Here is a 6,087-nt window from a genome sequence, read left to right as displayed (position 1 = left end):
AGATGCCGGAATGCAGTGCGATGACCTCCGGAGCGTGTGAAGAGTAGGTAAGCCTTTGTCTTTCAGATGCAGGAATGCTGCGCGAGGCGTTGATGACAGCCGATGGACCAGGTAAGAGATGCGCTGTCACTGAAGACCGTAGTGCTAACCTGTTCTTTCTTGTCTTTATAGATGTTGCTGAAGACTGGATTCAGGATGGTAAGCCTTTTTCCTTTAGGCCCAGGATCAGATGCAGAAGACACGATGAGCGTTCTGCTGCAGAGGATGCAGAATAACGCAAAGCAAGATTCATCCATCGGGTGTGGTTTAAATAGCCTCCTGTAGTGCTTAGGTGTCTCCTTCCACAGCCACGCCTAGGTAAGAAAAGAGTTCCTGCTTTCCAGAAGAGTTCCAGTGTTCTGAACCTAGGGAGTGGCTCCTGCCCCACCTAACAGGAAAAGTAGTCCCAAACAGAAGAGGATCAGGGGTTCAACTGGCAGGTAAGTAAGCAGCATGGTCTGCTGCAGGTAAGTCCACCCAAGCATTATGAGGCCGGCGCTTGCAGCGCTGGGACTGGGCATATTTATGAGCCTGGCGCCACTGGCGCCAGGACAGGGTCCAAAAGGTCCCAATTGGGACTGGCTGGCACTCTGAACCTGGGTTATGGGTCTGCTTCCAATGGAGTTGGGTAAGTCCTGGCCTTTTGGAAGCAGAGATCATGACAACGGCTGACTGGATTGGCCTTCCTAGCTTTGTCTGCTTGATTCGTAAAAGTAGTTTCCTAAAAGCAGGAGGAGGGGAATTAGCCACCCAGTGGATGCAAGGAAACACTTGTTTAATTTGTTCCCTCTAAGCACCCCGATATTCCCCTTTTGTTGTCTCACCTTATTGTTTGTAATGATGACCTCTCCATTCTGCACCGAGCGCAGAGGTGCATAGAATCCCTGTTGCATCACTGGTTTCAAAGATTTTGGGCGAATTCCAGACGCGTTGGACTCCGTGGTAAATGGCAAGGAGCCGTGAGTATAATGTCTATAGAGTTCAATTGTCTGTTATTCACTCGTTTTTATCCCTTTTGTATTGCAGCTTAATCCGAGAAGAGTTCACCTGAAGTGCTGCAGGTTGCGCGTGGGTAAGACTCTGTATTACCCAGCGTTGTCCAGTAAAAGCGAAATAAATGTCTTTAACAAGTGTTCTTTCCTCCCACAGGTGCGGCGTTAAAGAGGGGGAACGCCGATGAAAGATGCCTTGGGGAGCGGTAACTCTTGTCCCTTCCAGGTTCCACGGATGCCGTGATGAAATGATGGCTGCAGCGCTGAACCGGGGAGATGCAGACTGGTAAGTATGGCGCTGCGCGCCTGCTAGCGAAGCAATGCTTTTATTTCCGATGTGTCTTTTCCAATTCTGAAGTGCGGCGAATTCGGGAACAGATGAAGGTTAAAAGGTAAGTTTTTGTTCTTATTTCTCTTTCTTCTAGGATGGTGTCCAGGTTCGAGGCGGGCGTGGCTGAGGACTGGATGCTGCAGGTTAGGTGAGCGTCACGCTGCTGAAGTGCAGAATAACGCGAAGCATGGGCTGCTGTTCGGGTGTGGTTTAAATAGCCTGCAAAGTAGTCCCAGGTAAGAAGTTCCCCCAGAACCACACCCAAGTAAAAAAATAGTCCCTGTAATAAATAGTCCCATTCAGGCCTCACGTGGGTTTTGATTCATTTGCAGCATGGTCTGCAGGAGGTAAGTAATGTCTATGAGCCTGGCGCCTATGGCGCCAGGACTGATGTCTATTATGAGCCTGGTGCCTAAGGCGCCAGGACTGAACCCAGATAGACCCCGGCCGGGGCTGCTGGGGTCTCAATAAATGTCTGGATGCCTGCTTCCGAGGCTGCTGGGCTGGGTCTGGATGCCCGGGGATAGGCATCATGACAGTTTTAAGGTATAGATTGGAAAGGAGGTGGGTTATGTATTGAAAGTGTAGCGTATTTCTGTTTTTCTACATTTTATAATGGAAAAAGTGAGCCTCAGCGTATAAAGACTGAGACAAAACGGATCCTCAGCGTATAAGGACTGAGAGGTAAGGGATCCTCAGCCATAATAGGTTAAGAAGGTAGTGCCACACGGTATTATTTTAGTATTCTTTTATGATGAAAAAAGCAGTGGAATCCTCAGCATATAAAAAAGCTGAGATGGTGGTACTACAAGGATATAAGGAAAACATAAGTAGATAAGGAATGGGCCTGGATTTTAGTCAATTATTTTTGTATATTTTCTCTTGCTGTCTTGTGTGGTAGAAAAGTGAGGAAGGTGGATGAGCCACGGTGTATGTGTGTGTGAAAACAAATTGGAAATGATTAAAGAGGGTTGGGGGAAAAGTGGGTTGATCTTTATTTTTGTGTAACAAGCAGCAGCCTGCACAGCATAGCAGTAAGGTCTAAGTGAAGCATTAGGGACGCGTGCAACATTATGGGGGAAGAAACCCCAATAAGACACATGCATAGGGTCCTGCCACTGTATTGTGACAGGATAGACAAATATCATAAACAATGGGCATTGGAAACAAAGGAAGAGGTATGTCCTGCTCCTGGCTAAAGCAGGCTTCCTATAACAGAAACATGCTAGAAAAAATGTCCCTCTTTTTAGCAGCAAAATATAAGGGGGGATATATTACAAAAAAGAAAATAGATTTTAGATCTCTGCTGATTATTCGAGGATATGGAAGATCAGGAAGATAAAAAAGAAATCCAATGTAAGGGGATATACCCCGTGACACCCAAACCTGCAGTAGGGTATACAAATCCATTCTATAAGCCTCCAGTGGTAGATATAGTATCAACAACAGGATTAGCAGGATTAACAACTGGGGGGGACTAAAGAGCTTTTGCACCCCACCTCCATATAACCCATCTACAAGCGCTGACATGCCCGTAGCATAAGTGTATCCAGTGGGTTCACAAGCAGATATAAACAACGAGATAAGAGCGTTGCGAGAAAGATTGGTCAGGTTACAAGAACCCGAAGAACTACCACCAGAAATAAGGGTACCGGTGCAGAAAATAGGGGATTGGAAGTAAGGAGATTTTTTGGTTAGATTCAACCCTGGGGCAATAAGAAATGTTTGTGTCGAAATAGATGATGGGAAGAGGGTACGGACAGTCTTGGGACAAGAAGTAGAACAAGCAAGGGAAAATGAATGGGAAGATGAAGGTGGTAGAAAACACGACAACTAACGTACTTGCTCTTCTCACCTACCCTATATGCTTAGCTATAACTTGTAAATTTTGTATATTATACTCTCTGTAAATATGTTTTATTGTATCTATTCTTAATGATGCGGATGTGTCCAGTACTGTAACCATAACTGGAATCCATCCATTTCGCCATATGTAACCTAAGCTATACAATCATCTTGTTGCTCTTGCACCCTGCTACCCCTGGGTTAGGTGCACATTACAAATAATCAAAATAAACAACAAAACAAATGAAGAGGCAGGGCAAGAAAGAGATCAAGGAGAGGAGGCGGCGAGAAACTCATCCCTGCCACAAGAGGCAGTGAGAAGGGATAGTCCAAGAAATAGACCATATTTAATGGTGGTAGTACAAGATCAGAAAGATAATGAAAAAGGGGTTGAAAACAAAATAGTCATGCAGATGCCTCTCATACATAAAGGAGTAGGGATAATGCAGTGTGTACCTTGGCCTCAAATGGACAACAATATTTTGATTAAAGCTCACCCCCAGCTACCAGTCGGAGCCAGTAAATGGATCTATGAATTTGAGAAGCAAACAGCAGGGGTAGCCTTAACACTAGAAGACCTTAAGAGTTTACTGTTTGCCATAGTTGGGGACCAGGCTGGGGACATATGGGCAAGGGCGGGCTACCCTGGGGTAAGTCTTGCAGATAATGAACATGATGGAGCAGCCTTTAATGAAGTAAGGGCAAGGGTATGGGATGCCCTACAAAAAATGTACCCAGGCACCCCTAACTTACATTCTTTAATGCAGTGCACAATGGGTGACCCAATCAGGTTTATTCTTAAATTACAGGAAATATGGAGAGTAGAGACAGGAGGGGAATGGGACCATTCAGTACCATTTTTCTATTTTATCGTAAAGAGAGGATTACCAAAACAGGTCCAGAAGGCACTCGATAAAATTGCGGGAGATGAAGCCAAAGGGTGGGCGGAGATACAAAGTATAATAGTCCAGAATTGTAAGAAAATCAAGGAGCGGGACAGGGAGACAGTTCAGAAGCGGCAAACGGATAAGGCAAAACTAGTGGAAAAGAAACTAAATAAGGTTGTCGTCCAAGCACCGGTGATGGGCAAGGACAGGAGATACTCAACAGATTGTGAATGCTACAATTGCGGCACAATGGGGCAAAGAAGGACAGGGACAATGGGGTGGGGAGACAGTACCCCAACCCACAGTGGCAGTATGAAGGAGCACCAAGGGGAAGAGGATGATTTTGAGGAGCAAGAGCAGGAGGGGGGATAGGTCCCTGGGGAGGAGGATTGGGAACAGCACAGTGCTGGTATTGCTGGAGATGGAGGCATTTCACAAAGGAATGCAGGAACAGGCATGGCATGGGATTTAATTATGGGCCATCACCTCTGGGGCAGGGATTCCAAGGGCCTCAAGGAATGGGACACCAGCGGTTTGAGCGAGGGAGTCAAAATCAGTTCCCTTATGGGGCTGACAGGCAATGGCAACGTGGGCAACAACCGCAGCAGGGTGAGGGAACACAGCGTAACAGGATGGCAGGGGGAACAGGCGCCCCATTCCAAGGAGTTGTAATGGCGCAGGCGGCCCTTTTTCATTCCCCGGGACAAATACATATTCTGATTAGGACATCCCACAGAGAGCACTCGCATGTCCAATCCTATTGACAACCGCACACCCTGAAGAGGAGCCCTTGGTGGAGGCAGAAATAGGAAACAAGCAATTTATATTTATGGTAGATCCAGGTGCAACTAAATCATGCATTATGAAGGGGAACTTTGCATTATCAGGTATAACTCTTGACATGCAGGGATTCTCTGGGGCTATTTCTACAGTTCCATACACTGAGGAGCTGGATATAAAAGTGGGAGGGAAGGTAGTACAAGCCCCCTTGTTATATTTAGAGAGTTCCCCTGTTAACTTGTTGGGTAGGGATCTGCTCAGTAAACTAAATGTAACTATATCATTCACAGATCAAGGGGTAGTGTGTTCCACTCCAGGGATGTGTGCAGCGCGAGCAATGGTAATAATCAACGCAATGGCAGGGGAGTCAGTAGTCTGCGGGGTTTGTGTGGTGCTTTATATATTTGTCAATGGCATCAAAATACTAGCAAAAGCAGTGCCTCAAATTGCAACAAAATTTTGGCGAGTGCCCACAGATTTTTTTTATTTTCCGACCCAAGGTGCCACCCAAGATGGTGGCAGGGACAATATTGTCATTAGATTTGCAAGGTCTAGTAGTGTCACACAAAACAGTCCTGATTGGAACAGACCAGGATGGGTGCGAGTGGTGCACGTTACTATATGTAGACCCGACAGTACAATTTAAGGAAATTACTGATGAGAAGTTATTTGACGACAGTGAGCACAATGGGGAGATCATTTTAGAAATGTGCATCCCCTGTGATATCACAGTGCAGTATAGGAAGGTACAGTGCCCCTCATGGCAGTGGTGACCCGGCTTCATTTTTTGAGGAGGACATGTGATATGTGCCAGCACAATTATGGACTGTTAATCCACCTGATGTTGGGTTACTGAGAGATGTGACCCCAGTACAGATTACATTGTCAGGAGCAGTACTACCGAGGTTGCGGCAGTACCCATTGTCAAGGGAAGCAGAGGAAGGGATAAAAGGCACCATTCAGGCTCTATTAAAGCAAGGGATTGTTGTGCCATCCAAGTCCCAGTGTAATACGGCCATATACCCAGTCAAGAAAGCAACAGGGGGTAGTTGGAGGATGATCCAGGATCTTCATCCTCTCAATGACGTGGTGCAGAAGGAGTTTCCGGTAGTCCCAAATTCGGTGACGATCCTATGTAGCATTCCCAAGACAGCGACATACTTCACAGTGGTGGATCTGAAGAATGCATTGTTCTCAATCCCACTCCACCCTG

The sequence above is a fragment of the Ambystoma mexicanum genome, chromosome 1q, assembly GCF_040938575.1.
Source record: "Ambystoma mexicanum isolate Mex_15411 chromosome 1q, UKY_AmexF1_1, whole genome shotgun sequence".
NCBI lineage: Eukaryota > Metazoa > Chordata > Amphibia > Caudata > Ambystomatidae > Ambystoma > Ambystoma mexicanum.
Note: the sequence above shows the minus strand (reverse complement) of the source record.